The sequence below is a fragment of the Thalassophryne amazonica genome, chromosome 4 (assembly GCF_902500255.1).
Source record: "Thalassophryne amazonica chromosome 4, fThaAma1.1, whole genome shotgun sequence".
In the NCBI taxonomy this organism is placed as follows: domain Eukaryota; kingdom Metazoa; phylum Chordata; class Actinopteri; order Batrachoidiformes; family Batrachoididae; genus Thalassophryne; species Thalassophryne amazonica.
In genome coordinates, this window is record NC_047106.1 from 16,031,406 (window position 1) to 16,046,807 (window position 15,402).

The 15,402-nt window shown below is 41.7% G+C and overlaps 1 protein-coding gene across 1 annotated transcript in view; it reads right to left on the reverse strand.

Moving 5' to 3' along the window:
* The window catches only part of lrfn1 (leucine rich repeat and fibronectin type III domain containing 1), a 639,132-nt gene that overhangs the window by 293,148 nt on the left and 330,582 nt on the right, over positions 1 to 15,402 (reverse strand). The window contains exon 2 of the mRNA XM_034169144.1: positions 13,915 to 13,969. The gene's annotated coding sequence lies outside the window, so the exon portion shown is untranslated. The remainder of the gene's footprint in view (positions 1 to 13,914; positions 13,970 to 15,402) is intronic.

Genomic DNA, 15,402 nt, shown 5'->3' on the forward strand with positions numbered 1-15,402 from the left:
CAGCATGTCTTTTTCCTGATTCTGCTGGAGGTTTCTTCCTGTTAAAAGGGAGTTTTTCCTTCCCACTGTCACCAAGTGCTTGCTCACAGGGGGTCGTTTTGACCGTTGGGGTTTTTCTGTAATTACTGTATGGCTTTTGCCTTACAATATAAAGCGCCTTGGGGCAACTGTTTGTTGTGATTTGGCGCTATATAAATAAAATTGATTTGATTTTATACTTGCGATCCAACAAGCATATGCTGGAAAAAAGAACCTCTCTGGTGGAGGTAAAAATGCCAAAAGTAAGAAAGAAAATCACTCTGACCTTCCAAATGCCTGACAGGAGAGCGAAAAACACAACAAATGAATATCTGTCAACTCCAAAACACGTTTGAAGCAGCTGCACAAAATGGAAGAGGATGACAGCAAGCATGAAATTAGAGCTGATATTCAAATGAAAGATTGCATCATTTGACTCGTTAATCACAATTCTCACTAAAATTATTAATAAATTTAAAAAATAACTGTTGTTACACTGGTTGCATATTTAGTTGCGCAGTTTTATATAAATGTTTCAATGTTTGTAAAAATTTAATGTCATCATCATCCTCATTTTCTGCAACTTATCTGGATCCTTTTCATGGCGGCAGTAGAACAAGCAGCTCATCCCACACTTCCCTATCCTCGGCCAAGTACTCTATCTCTTCTCTGGGACCCCAAGGCGTGTTCCCAAGCTAGCTTGGAGACATAATCCCTCCAGCATGTCCTCGTCTTCCCCGGGTTCTCCTCTCAGTTAGAAGTATCTGGAAGACTTCCCTAAGGAGGCCACCAGGGGGCATCCTCACCAGATTCCCAAACCACCTCAGTCGGGTCCTTTCAATGCAAAGAAGCTGCAGCTCTACTCTGAGTCCCTCCAGCATATTTTATCTTCTCACTCTGTCCCTGAGTGTAAGCCCAGATACCTAATGAATGGATCTCATTTATGCCACTTGTATCTGTGAACTTGTTCTTTAGGTCATTTTCCAAAGCTCACAATCATATCTGAGGACAGGAGTGTAAACTGACTGGTAATTTGCTAGTCACACCTTCTAGATCAGCTCTTTCTTCACCTTGATGGTCCAGTAAAGCATCCGCAGAACATTTGTCGCAGCCCCAATACTTCTATTGCCCTCACGCGCCAACTTACCCCCACTCAAGAACAAGACCCTGAGATACTTAAACTCTTCTACTTGGGGCAGTAACTCTCCAATGACCTATCCATCCTTTTCCGACAGAGGACCACGGCCTCAGATCCCTGATCCCTCACACTAGGCTTCAAACTTGCCCTGCTAACCATTGATCCAGATCACTCATCTGTGATCTTGACTGTTGAACTCTGATCCTGATGGCTTTGATACAATAATAAGGATCATAGGAATTAAGATCAGGGGTTGGATCCTGCCCTTTGATGTTTAACTGAATGTGATTACTTTGGTCTTGATTACAGGTTCAAAGTAATCAAGATCAGAGCTCAAAAATCAAAGCTGTACAATTAAAGGCAGAACCTGCTCTTTGATCAAATCCCGCACCAAAACCTGATGTTTTTTTTAACCTAAAGTCCAACCTCTCCACCAACCATTAATTGAAATCTGATCATATCTTTTTTAAGAAATTCCCTAACCCTTTTAAGAAATTCTGTTCAGAAACACAAATGACATGAATGTTTTCTCCTTGACAGAGATAATAAAATCCAATTTTCTCAGAGGTTGGTGGATTTGAATGTTTTGTTTCAGATATATTTATTGAAAAAAAACATAAAAAAAAAATAGGCAGAGCTAGGTAAACTGAAAGGGCATCTGAAGCATTTTGGGCTTTGTTCAGGGCCCCTTCACACACAGTGCAAATAAAGTACAACTCGGGGCGACTCAGGGCGAAACAACTCGTATGATCGAACCACGAAACATCGCGCCAACGGTTCGTTCATGCGGGAACACACTGCCAGCATCTGCACAACGTGATTACACATCGTGCAGGTGCTGTGAAGAAAAAATAAATAAGGAATAAAAAAATACATGCTGCTACAGTTTTGTGCACACGGGAGCACAGCAGCTTTTCACAGTAGCTTTTCACTGAACTGTCATCTACAGTTCGCTCTTCTCATGTCCACATCTGCTGGTCCGGTGCATCCAGCTGGCTCCGCGCCTGTTCTGCCCGACACACGTGTCTTGTGGATGATGCGCTGAAGCACAGGCACCACGTCACGTGGAACAGAGCTCACACGGGTGACGTGGCCATCAGATCGCCCACTGCGCGTTATGATCTGACGGTCCGTTTCAACCTGGGGGCAGCCTGTCAATGTGCACACCGTGCACATGCTCGCTTGCTGCAGCACATCCCCACAGTGACATATGTTTTTCTTTAATGTCCATATGAGGACAGCAAGGAGACACATGCACATCACAGTGGGCAGTTGTTAGTCCATGTCCGTCCAAACACAGTACGTGTTTTCCAGGTGGGAAGAAAAAAAATACATGCCACCCACAGGATTCGTACCTGCACCTTACTGATTGCCAGCCTGTAACTTTACCACTGAGCTACCATCACTGGCCTGTAAAAGGTGCGGGAAAATGCCTGATATCAAGAAGGACAAGGACATATTTAAAAAACAAATGAAACCATACACCATAAAAAACACAGCATTTCATTGAATTCCTCTTATTAAGTATGAATCCTCTGCAGCAGCTCATGTAGTGCAACATGTGCGACTCACACACACGGCACATGTGTGTGCGGGGGGAGCCGACACACTGGCACCTCACGTGTGTGTTGCTGTTTTGCAAAGCCACACTCGTGGGGCACTTTGCGAGCGGTGTTAGATGTTTGTGTGTGTCAGCTGGAATTTGGCTGTCACCTGCTGCGAGAGGGTTCAATGGGCTCACACAGCGCACACTCTGTCTTTCAGCCGCTGGTGTGTGCAAATAGTTGTAGCAACAGGTGTACGAGGCGTTGGAGGCAGCTATGATTTTACACGTTTTGCACATGATTCCTGCTTCAGGCACACTTTTTGTGCAAATAGACCAAATTTGCACTATGTGTGAAGGGGCCCTAAATGTATGCACCCTAATGAGTACACTTCTACATATTTTTTTTTTTTTCATTTAATTTTCAGCATGAAACATCCACATTAAATAAGAACTTCAGGACAGTGTGGGGTTAATGGCTTTAGCTGCTGAATAAACACTAAAGAGGATTTTCCCACTAAATCACTATTTGCCATTAAAGCACACGTAAAACAGTTACTCCCGTGATGAAAGAGATTTGCATGAGGAATATCTGTGCGAGATATCACACCATCTATTGTATATATTTATATATATATTGTGAGTCTTTGTATGCTGCAGCCCAGGGTGTTTCCTGCTGTTCATCAGAGGGGCCGTTTTCCCTATTGAGATAAGAAATTAGATCTGCAGGAGCAGAGGATGCTGGGTTTGCTGCAGGGTGGCCAAGCAGCAGCTCTGATAATGGAGCTAACTCCCATTGCACAGGCTATGAGGCAAACAGCCGTGGCGCCTGCCCAGCCCAGCCCGGCCTATATGAGCGGATAGTGAGCAGAATCACTGTGCAGATGCTCACTCTGCGATGGCGCGAGCTCCTGGGAAAGTCTGCATGTGTCAGACAAGGATGACAACTTTTGGTTTTGCTCCCATTTTGTATGAGATGAACTCAAAGATCTAAAACTTTTTCCACATACACAATATCACCATTTCCCTCAAATATTGTTCACAAACCAGTCTAAATCTGTGATAGTGAGCACTTCTCCTTTGCTGAGATAATCCATCCCACCTCACAGGTGTGCCATATCAAGATGCTGATTAGACACCATGATTAGTGCACAGGTGTGCCTTAGACTGCCCACAATAAAAGGCCACTCTGGAAGGTGCAGTTTTGTTTTATTGGGGGGGATACCAGTCAGTATCTGGTGTGACCACCATTTGCCTCATGCAGTGCAACACATCTCCTTCGCATAGAGTTGATCAGGTTGTCAATTGTGGCCTGTGGAATGTTGGTCCACTCCTCTTCAATGGCTGTGCGAAGTTGCTGGATATTGACAGGAACTGGTACACGCTGTCGTATACGCCGGTCCAGAGCATCCCAAACATGCTCAATGGGTGACATGTCCGGTGAGTATGCCGGCCATGCAAGAACTGGGACATTTTCAGCTTCCAAGAACTGTGTACAGATCCTTGCAACATGGGGCCGTGCATTATCCTGCTGCAACATGAGGTGATGTTCTTGGATGTATGGCACAACAATGGGCCTCAGGATCTCGTCTCTGTGCATTCAGAATGCCATCAATAAAATGCACCTGTGTTCTTCGTCCATAACAGACGCCTGCCCATACCATAACCCCACCGCCACCATGGGCCACTCGATCCACAACATTGACATCAGAAAACCGCTCACCCACACGACGCCACACACGCTGTCTGCCATCTGCCCTGAACAGTGTGAACCAGGATTCATCCGTGAAGAGAACACCTCTCCAGCGTGCCAAACGCCAGCGAATGTCAGCATTTGCCCACTCAAGTCGGTTACGACGATGAACTGGAGTCAGGTGGAGACCCCCGATGAGGACGACGAGCATGCAGATGAGCTTCCCTGAGACGGTGATAAACTTGTGATAAAAAGTGCAATATTTCTCTTTTTAATGATGTGCCTTAATCATAACATTGCACAAAAATACAGTCACTAAACAGTCAAATCGTAACTAAATAAACTTGTTTTTTTTTCCAGCTATTTACAGAACAGTCTCAAAACTGAGATTCATATCAATGTTTTTGATCACAAAAGTAAGAGAACTAGTTTTCTGAATATTCTTAAGTCTATGAATGAATAACAGAACAACCTCAGAATTGACATTCAATGTAATAGGAAATTATGAACTACTAAGAATGTATGAACAAGAGTTGTCATACTCAACACAACTTCCTTTTTTTAAATTTTATGATCAAACTGTGATTTTTTTTTCGTGTCTGTGTAGGGAGGAGCAGGCGCTGAGTGTGACTGGCCAATCACAGAGCGCAAAGACAGTCAGTTAGCCAATGAGAATTTTTCTTCAGCACGAGCACGGATATTGATGGCTTTTACTCGTATCATGTTCGTACTCATCAAAATGCTTTATCCATACCGGCTACTCATCTGAAATGAGTATCCGGTACCCTAGTAACCCTAGACGTTACCTTCTGGAGGGGCAATGTGGATGGAGTCCAGAATAGGCCATAAAATCTGGCCGAATGGTGTAGAGAGGACTTCAGATGGAAGGTTGGTAATGTAAGAGGGAATAGTACTGCCAGTGAGAAACTGAGCCACCTCATGGTTGAAGGTGTTGCAGTTGTGGTTGAACAGACGATATCTGTCACTTCTGTATGTGGTTTTTCCCAAAGAAGAAAGGTAATCCATGAAGATGTCCTCTGACACTTCTGTCTCGCCCAACTCCACCTGTCTGGATATATCTCCATATCCATATCTCACCCATATCGGCCTCTCTTCATTGGCTTCCTGTTAATTCTAGAATAGAATTTAAAATTCTTCTTCTTACTTATAAGGTTTTGAATAATCAGGTCCCATCTTATCTTAGGGACCTCGTAGTACCATATCACCCCAATAGAGCGCTTCGCTCTCAGACTGCAGGCTTACTTGTAGTTCCTAGGGTTTGTAAGAGTAGAATGGGAGGCAGAGCCTTCAGCTTTCAGGCTCCTCTTCTGTGGAACCAGCTCCCAATTCAGATCAGGGAGACAGACACCCTCTCTACTTTTAAGATTAGGCTTAAAACTTTCCTTTTTGCTAAAGCTTATAGTTAGGGCTGGATCAGGTGACCCTGAACCATCCCTTAGTTATGCTGCTATAGACGTAGACTGCTGGGGGGTTCCCATGATGCACTGTTTCTTTCTCTTTTTGCTCTGTATGCACCACTCTGCATTTAATCATTAGTGATCGATCTCTGCTCCCCTCCACAGCATGTCTTTTTCCTGGTTCTCTCCCTCAGCCCCAACCAGTCCCAGCAGAAGACTGCCCTTCCCTGAGCCTGGTTCTGCTGGAGGTTTCTTCCTGTTAAAAGGGAGTTTTTCCTTCCCACTTTAGCCAAGTGCTTGCTCACAGGGGGTCGTTTTGACCGTTGGGGTTTTACATATTTATTGTATGGCCTTGCCTTACAATATAAAGCGCCTTGGGGCAACTGTTTGTTGTGATTTGGCGCTATATAAAAAAATTGATTGATTGATTGATTGGATGACCCAGCATGTTCCCACCTGATGAACAGCTGGAGATTCCCTCGCCTCCAAAGAAGAACTCATCTCCATATACCACTATCGCTGTGCGCCATATTCCATCCAGCTGCTTCCTAACATGATAGGACTAAGACTTTGAGCCACCCCCCTTGTTGAGCACAGACAGACAGACAGAAAGTCTTTGCAATACTCAGTGGCCATATTTTAGCCTCGGGTAAAAATAAGTGAGAACAGTTTCAGTTTACTTATGTACTTATCCAGTATACCCACAAGTAAATCAAAGTACACTTAGTGTAAACTGACAAATGTACAGAAAAGCCCAAGTATATTTGGTGTATGCTGACAGGTAAAGTGGAAAGCTTCAATATACTGACAGAATATTAACATTAGAGATATTAGAGATACACATCACTATATATAAGATATTTGTGTGTGTGTGTGTGTGTGTGTGTGCATTGACCCGATGATAACCTGGTGTCCTGTCTAGGGTGTGCCCCGCCACTCACCCAGTGACTGCTGGGAAAGGCTCCAGCCTCCTGTAACCTTTAACTGGTTGAAGTGGGAACTGAAAATGAGTGAATGTCATTAAAATTTTCAGGTCTCGATTTATACATTTTCAGAAAGAGACCAGATGGCTCCTAACTAGAAAAACTAAGGGTCAGTCAGAAATTCAAGGAGCCATTAAGAGTCTTAAAAAATTAAAAACACCTGCGTATTCATTATTCAATCGAACCTGTTGGGGGAGGGGCACATTCACTGTTGTGGCTCTAAAATTACTGAACGACCGAATCAGCAAATTAGACAGGCCTCATCTCTGTCTGTTTTTTAATCTCTTCTGAAAACTCATCTCTTCTCCTTGGCCTTTGACACCTATTAAGACACTGACCTCATTCATTTATTTGATTTTATCTTATGGTCTTTATATTTACGTCCGCCAAGGACGTAATAAAATCATTGGCGTTTATTTATTTATTTGTCTGTCTGTCTGTCTGTCTGTCTGTAATACCCCGTCACACATACACCAGTTGAGGCCGAATGGCATCAGAATGACTCATCCGGCCACAGTCGGGATGTATTGAGGTGCGGTCTGAAGACCAACAGACCAGTCTCTGACCAGTCTACATATTTGGTCCCATTTGCTTGGCAGTCCCGAGTGTGTTGCACAGTTCAAAACACTCTTGGCGCTGTCGAGATGGGATGCACATCTGACGGCGGTCTATGTGCAGTTTCTGCACCATCTGATTGCAGTCTACATATTCTGAAGGCGTCATAACTAAATTTGAAATAATCTGATCGCAGCTGACTGAGCTCTGAGATCGATCGGTCACAGCAAAGCCTGCCGACATGTTATGCTATGTATGTCCACCTCCGCTGGACCCCGGCCAGGGAAGACAAAGGAAATGATATGTAATAACATGTATGTGGCATGCATCATCATGTGCAGTGGGTGTGAACAGCGGGCAATCAAACTGAAAGTACTGTGTGTCACTGCACAGCGCACACCGCCACAGATCTGAACAGGCTGTTATATCCATAATAGACCTTACAGTACAGCTATATTTCTACTCCTTCCCATAGGCGACATAAGTACTGTGAAATACTGTGCCCATCATATCTGTGATACCACGGGCAGGTGCACCTCTCCGTGGTCATTGCATGCATCAGACGTTCAGAGCTGAACGGATCTCACCGCTGTAATATACACATTATTACTTGATCACCATCTAAACTCTGTAGAAGGTGTGACGTGGAATTGTACTGCCAGTCCATACAACATTATTAAACATGAAACTCACGTCCAGCATGGAACCACAATCGTTTCACAGCGCAGGGCACACAGGAGCCAGGAACCACAGCCTGTTGTGAAAAGCTTCTCACCCAGCTGCTGTGTGCTGCAAATAACCACAGAAAAACCAAAAAAAAATCCTATGTGATAATCCAACTGACATCAAAGTGTATAGAGTTGCATTGTGCTGCTGACATGAACAAAAAAAAAAAAAGAAAAAAAAGAAATTAAAGTTCCCTGGAAAGGCTGCAGCTGAGAAATGGTGGGAAAGCTTGGCCCACTGCCAGCTAACTTTCAGCAAAGGTGTGAGTGACTGACAGCGGCACACATGTGCACGAGGCGCACAGGCAGCAAAGTTTAGCACGCAGGAATGTTTAGCAGCAAACAGAGTCCAGTGGCTGCGCATGTGCACCCCGCGCACACATGCCCCCTGCGCGCACTCTTAGCGGCTCATTCAGCCATTATGAACATGCACACACACACACACACACACAGCTGAGTGATCATTTCAGCATCTGTTCTAGCACGCAAACACACATGAAGTCAGTAGCGCTGTGAAGGGGACGTCATTGCATGATTGAGTGAGTGGCCGCACCAATGTCGGCTTTGACACATATGCTGTGAGTCCGGTCCATACCTTGGTGGTACTGCGGTGTCCAGTACCAGCAGGGACTGTGCAAAGGGAGGAAGACAGTGCTCCCTCCCACTTCGGTCCCATGTTTGCCATCCATTTGCACATTGGACAGTCTTCAGCGCCTTTTATGGCCGTCTGACAGCAGTCTGTGTCATCTAAACTGTTGTCTAAATACGCTTTGGATGTCATCGTGCAAGTGTGCATGAGGTAATCTGGATGTGATCCACCCAGAGTCTAGACGCCTCTTTCCCTCCCGACTGCATCCAGACTATGGCCATATTTGCCGTGTTGGTCTTGTTCCTGCGCATTCTTCCTATGTGTGACGGAGGCTTCACCAGAATTACATCAAACTTACTGCACGGATTTTAACAAAAGTTTCACGACAAATAGATATTAGGGCATGGAAGACTCCATTCAATTTTGGAGGTGATCTGGATCCAAATCCTGGATCATGTTTCACTTTATTTAGGCTTTGAAGGATTATGTGAAAACTACTTCACGGATTCTCACCAAATGTTCACCACAGATACAGATTGGGCAATGGAAGACTCTGCAGAATGATGATCAAGATGATCAAGATCCAGATCAAGATGTCCATTTATAAAAGTTTTAAGGGATTACTTGAAAACTATAACACAGATTCTCACCCAATTTGCACCACAGACAGATATTAGGGGATGGAAGACTCCACTGAATTTAGAGGTGATCTGGATCCGGATTTGGATTCTGGATCAAGATTTTACTTTATATAGCCTTTGAAGGATTATGTCAAAACTACATCAGGGATTCTCACCAAATTTGCACCACAGATAGATATTAGGTCATCAAAGACTCAGCTGAAATTTGGAGGTGATCCGGATTGGCTGACATCAGAAATCAGTCAGAAATCAGTCAGAAATCTGTGATTGCTCTTGTTTCTCATGTTTTACAGTTTTTAATTATTGTATTTTGTGTACAATGTTATGTTTTATGTGAATTGTTACATCTTTTATGATGATTTTTAGTTATTCTTCTGTACAGCACTTTGGTCCACTCTGGTTGCTTAAAAAACAAAGTTTGTTTGTTTGTTTGAATGTTAAAATTGTTACTCTTCCTGTACACACTGGAGACACGTTGCATTGTGCGTACAGTATCACAAGGCTGCAATAATAATGTTAGCAAATTGAATACTGATCGAATACTAATAAACAAAAACATTGATATAAAATTGATATAATATTTTGATCTTTTCTCGCATAAGGCAACAGTGTACAAAAATGTGTTGTCATAAAGCACCAAAGAGAATGATTCCTTGCACCTGATGTGATCAACCTTTTTGCAAGGGAGCAAAAAAAGTTGGCAAAAATTTGCATGTCCCCCAATGTATTCTGGGAAAAAGGCTGACATGCCCTGCTATATATGATCGTGTCACTCCGCAGTTTTATTTATGTGGTATGTGTCTCAGGTAATATAGTGGTGTTAATGGTTCCCAGACAGCATGGGAACCACATGTGAATCTCATAAAGGCAAAGTTAAAAAGCTGTGGATGTCAAATGTCAGCTTCTCCGTTTATGTTCAGACTCCTCATGATCACACTCCTTGAGATCCTCATACCTGCCCTGTGCCTGTTCTACAAATGCTAATAACTCTTTTTTTTTGTTTTTGCTGCACAGACGTAGTCCTTTCTGAGACAGAATTTCTTGCAGTTGTTTCCTGGTTAACTCTGATACATCTGAACAGTGTTGGGTTTTGTGTGTCAACTAGATTCATGGATGACATGCAAATTTTTTATGCACTAGGCGGGAACACACACACGTAACTCGGGCAGCCTCCATTAGCCCTCTGCGGTCCGAGGGCATTTTTTGGACAGTTCACTCACCTCGCATAAATGTTTTATTATTGCTGTTAAACAGCTCTCCCTGCATCCCACAATCAAGTTTTATGTGTCTTTTTTTTTCAGGACAACCTGTGCTTTCATAATATATATGCTTTTGTTGTGTTTTATAAGTGTAATAAAGGTTTACAATCAAAAATAAGGAAGGAAAAAGTAAAGCAAAAAATAATTTTCCACACATTTATTCAAAACAGACAGCAAACTATAATAAACAACTGTTTTGACACTTTATAAAGGTAATTTGAGGTCTTGTGTGAAAGACTGTACAACAAAAAGGTTCAAACAATAAACACAAATGCCCATTTTGAACAATATATACAAAATGGTCTATGCATTTTGTTGTCCATTGATATGGTAAACAGTGCTTTACGCAGAGAAAACAACAGAGTTATCCAGTAACATTCACATGCAAACTAGTGGAGCAATCCTGATAGTTACACACTCTTTGTTTGAGCACGTGAGATTGTCATCAGAGGCTCTCCGTGTGCTCCGTGTGCTTTCACTTTTGCTGTGCGTAATGGCGCAGGGCACACTGAGTATGTACTAATAGTATGTACTCATTGGAGCACCCAGGGTCTATTCAAATGGGCCAACTAGTAACACATCACTCTTGAAAATGATCTTTGGCTTTTCATGTGAGGTAAATCTGCCCTATGATTGGATTTTGGAAAACCATGTGATGGTGAACCAATTCTGATTGGACACTCACATTGCACACGTCATCACACAGCTTCTATGAGGAGTACAAAGATGGCTGATGGCTGGCTTGAAACGCGGAGTTAACTTTTCAGCAAAAGTTAAAAAGTTATTTATAATTTAGTAAAGCTTGGTCTTAGCTGTCGTATACGACAGCGTCGGCCCCAGAGGGTATGTTAAATAATTTGAGCACATGTGAGCACCGACGTAGAAACATGTAATAACAGATGGCTGAGACTGACCAGATTTCACAAACTCTGTACTTCATAACATCCTTCAACTTGGCAAAGGCTTTCATATGAATAAAAAATAATCAGAAATGAACTCAAATACTAAAATACTTAAGATGTGAATGAAATTAACTGTCACCTTCTGCTTTCACCAGCAAACATTCATTCAAGCTTGATTATGAGTAACAATTTTCTGCTTGTGCATTTTTCTCTTTGAAACACATAACAAAAAAAACTTTTTCCTGTGGCCTTACAACTTTCTTTATACTTTTATTAATTTACTAAAGTAGACAAAAATGTTAATTGAATGACATAACATGAATTCAAACACATGACAAATTTTGAACAACATCAATGTGAAACTTTACCCTCTTTCAATCCTTATTATAGAGGCCTAAATCCTTTACCCCACCCCACACCATGGCCCCAAAAACACAAACACACAGAAGACTGCACGCGATTCAGAAAGAAAGCATCTTCTTGACACGTTGCACCTGTTTTCTGACATTATTCCTCAAAATAACAGTGAATACTTATTGATAACTCAAGCAATAACAAGGATTCATCACCAATGACTGTACACTGGCCCCTGCCCATCTTCAATTTTTTTTATTTATTTTTATTTTTTAAAATGCACGCTCCCATTCACTCACAGACAGTGTTGGGGAAAGTAACTTTGGAAAGTTACTTCATTAGTTAATCTATACAGTTATATTTTACAGTTACTTCTTACATTTACTTCATTAGCAGCTGCGGACACCTTGTCGGCAGCTGCTGAATGTAATTAATAAAGTTACTCATAATCTAATTTGGTTATTTTTAAGATTTAGTACTCAGAAAAGTAACTATTAGTTACTTTGCTGATTAGTTACATTACTTATTAGTTGCAAGTTTTCTGCAGATTCTAATAAAGTAATTGGATAAAGCTGCTAATGAAGTAACTGCATAAAGCACCTGTATAAAACAACTAAAAAAGTAACTAAAAGAGTAACTTGTCAAAGTTACTTTCCACAACACTGCTGTCAGACTGCTTTCTTCTGCAGGCTTCTGCTCATCACAAAACACATGTTGCAGATCAGATCATCAGCCAGTAAAAACAAATATGGCAAGACGAAAATTTCAAGTCGGTGACCTATTTTGTGAACACACTTGCCAGCCTTCAAATGAAGGCAAAATTGGCGACTAACTGGCTGCCACATCGGCCATTCATTACAGTATAAGCAAACATAATGTGACTTAACTTCATCTAATAAACATTAAAGAGGACCTATGCAACATTTTTACCTTAATTTTTACAGTTTGGGAGTAACTGTAATCGCTAAATGACTTGTTTTGGGGAGAATGGGGCTCTACCCCCTCCCTAGGAATCTGCTAGCAGAAAACTAGCCTTGTGACTTTAGGGAAGTGGCCTTTGAATGGGAGTCTCAGGCCTCACAAGAAACACAAACTGCAACACGTACATGCCTCCCCCCACTGAGGCACCGACAAGCTGCTTCAACAACAAGCCAATGGAGGCTTTATTTCTTACATGTTCATCGTTATGGCAGAGTAGGTGAAAAAGTGAAGAAAACTGCTATCAGAGGAAGAGAGGAAGAAAAAAAATAGCATGTGAGCACGCGAGGGGTCACACACGGGTCAACCTCAGTCGGGTTTTCTTGAAATAGCGAGAGCTAAAAGATAAGGGACTCCTTTGTCCTTCAGGCCATCAGACTGTACAACTCCTCACTCAGGGAGGAGGAGGAACAGGAAGACAGAGGACGGGAATGAGAGGAATGAGAGGAACGAGAGTAGCCAGTAATCCAGTAGCGATCAATATGTCTGGTATTTATATTTGTGTAGTTACTTTTACATTTGCAAATCATCTTTTTTTTTTTCACTTTCACTTTTGATACTCTGGGTGCTTCTTACCCTGTGTCCTGCTGTACAATGCTCCTGGAACCTCAGCTTCCCTGAGGGAGTCTTCCCAAGGGATCAATAAAGTTCTAGCTAATATAATCTAATAAAGAAGTGTACAAAATGAATGCAGAGCTGGTGTTCCTGCTGTTACATGTACAAGTATAATGGCATGAACTCTCTGCTCTCTACGTATTTCTGAGTATTGTCACTTTCTTGAAACAGATCCATGAATTGTGTTTGCTGGCTCCGTTGAAAACAAATACAAATGGGCAGCAGGGGCAGGGGGCGGCGGCAGTGGGCTTTTAAGACAGTTATGTGATATCTGTATTCCCAAGTTGTAGGGGGCACTCCGTGGAGATTAATAATAATAATAATAATAATAATAAGAGAAAACAGCAAAAAAAAAAAACAACTAACCAGAGTTACACAGTGCCTCTAAAGCATCACCTTTTGCACAACATCATGCCACATCCACACGCTAGTCATGTTCACTCTCACATGGATCTGTTTTTAAATGAACAAAAATTAAAGAAATAAATAACACCAGAGCTCACCAGAATGTGGTGGTTTTGTTCCAGATGCTTCTCACAGGGTTCACTTCAAAGGAGGCTGCAGAAAGAAATAAATGGTCACACGTTAATGTGCAGGTACAAATAACTCTGTCAGCACCGGCTGTAATACTGCCAAACTCATTAAAAGGTTCAATTTATAGTTTAATCTTCAATTCCACAGGCTCGGAACAAATTATTTGATTTTTGCGTGACAGCGGAACAGCCTTTTAAAGAACCGTTTCTTCTAAATTCAATGTAAAACAAGAGAAATCTTAAAATTCTACACACAACACCCTATAATGACAATGTCAAAAAAGTTTTTTTGTTTTTTGCAAATTTATACCCCCTACCCTCCAAAACAAACAAACAAAGAAATCACATGTACGTAAGTATTCACAGCCTTTGTCATGAAGCTCAAAACTGAGCTCAGGTGCATCCTGTTTCCCAAATGCCAATTACACTGGTTGAATAAAACGAGCATTTGTTGAGTGCTGAACACATTTACAGGTTTAGAGTGATTTCTTTGCTCTGTAAATTACTCATTGCTGTACACAGCTGAATACAAAGGTTTTAATGTTCTCACTCAAATGGATACAAATTTTTATTTCTCAATTTTAAAAAATAGGCTTTTTCATAATTTTTTAAATGTATTCCCATCTCAAACTAAAAATATCTGTACAACATGATACAGATTTAATTAAACAAATTGCCATACTTGCTGGATTTCTTATGAAGTGAACCTCAACAATTTATTTATTTAACCTTTATTTAACCAGGTTAGTCCCACTGAAGAAGAGAAGTTGAGAAGTGAAGTTTCCAATTCACCTAACCTGCATGTCTTTAAATGTCATTTAAAGACATGCAGGCAACAAATACTGAGTTACTTGAAAATATTCTTGTATATATACAGTGAGGAAAATAAGAATTTGAACACCCTGCAATTTTGCAAGTTCTCCCACTTAGAAATCATGGAGGGGTCTGAAATTTTCATCTTAGGTGCATGTCCACTGTGAGAGACATAATCCCCCCCAAAACGTCCTGAAATCACAATGTATGATTTTTTAAGAATTTATTTGTATGTTGCTGCTGCAAATAAGTATTTGAACCACCTAACAACCAGCAAAAATTTTGCCTCACACAGACCTGTTAGTTTTTCTTTAAGAAGCCCTCTTATTCTGCACTCTTTACCTGTATTAATTGCACCTGTTTGAACTTGTTACCTGTATAAAAGACACCTGTTCACACACTCAATCAATCACACTCCAACCTGTCCACCACAGCCAAGACCAAAGAGCTGTCTAAGGACACCAGGGACAAAACTGTAGACCTGCACAAGGCTGGGATGGACTACAGGACAACAGGCAAGCAGCTTGGTAGAAGACAACAATTGTTATGATTATTTATTAGAAAGTGGAAGAAACACAAGATGACTGTCAGTCTCCCTCGGTCTGGGAATCCATGCAAGATCTCACTTTGTGGGGTAAGGATGAT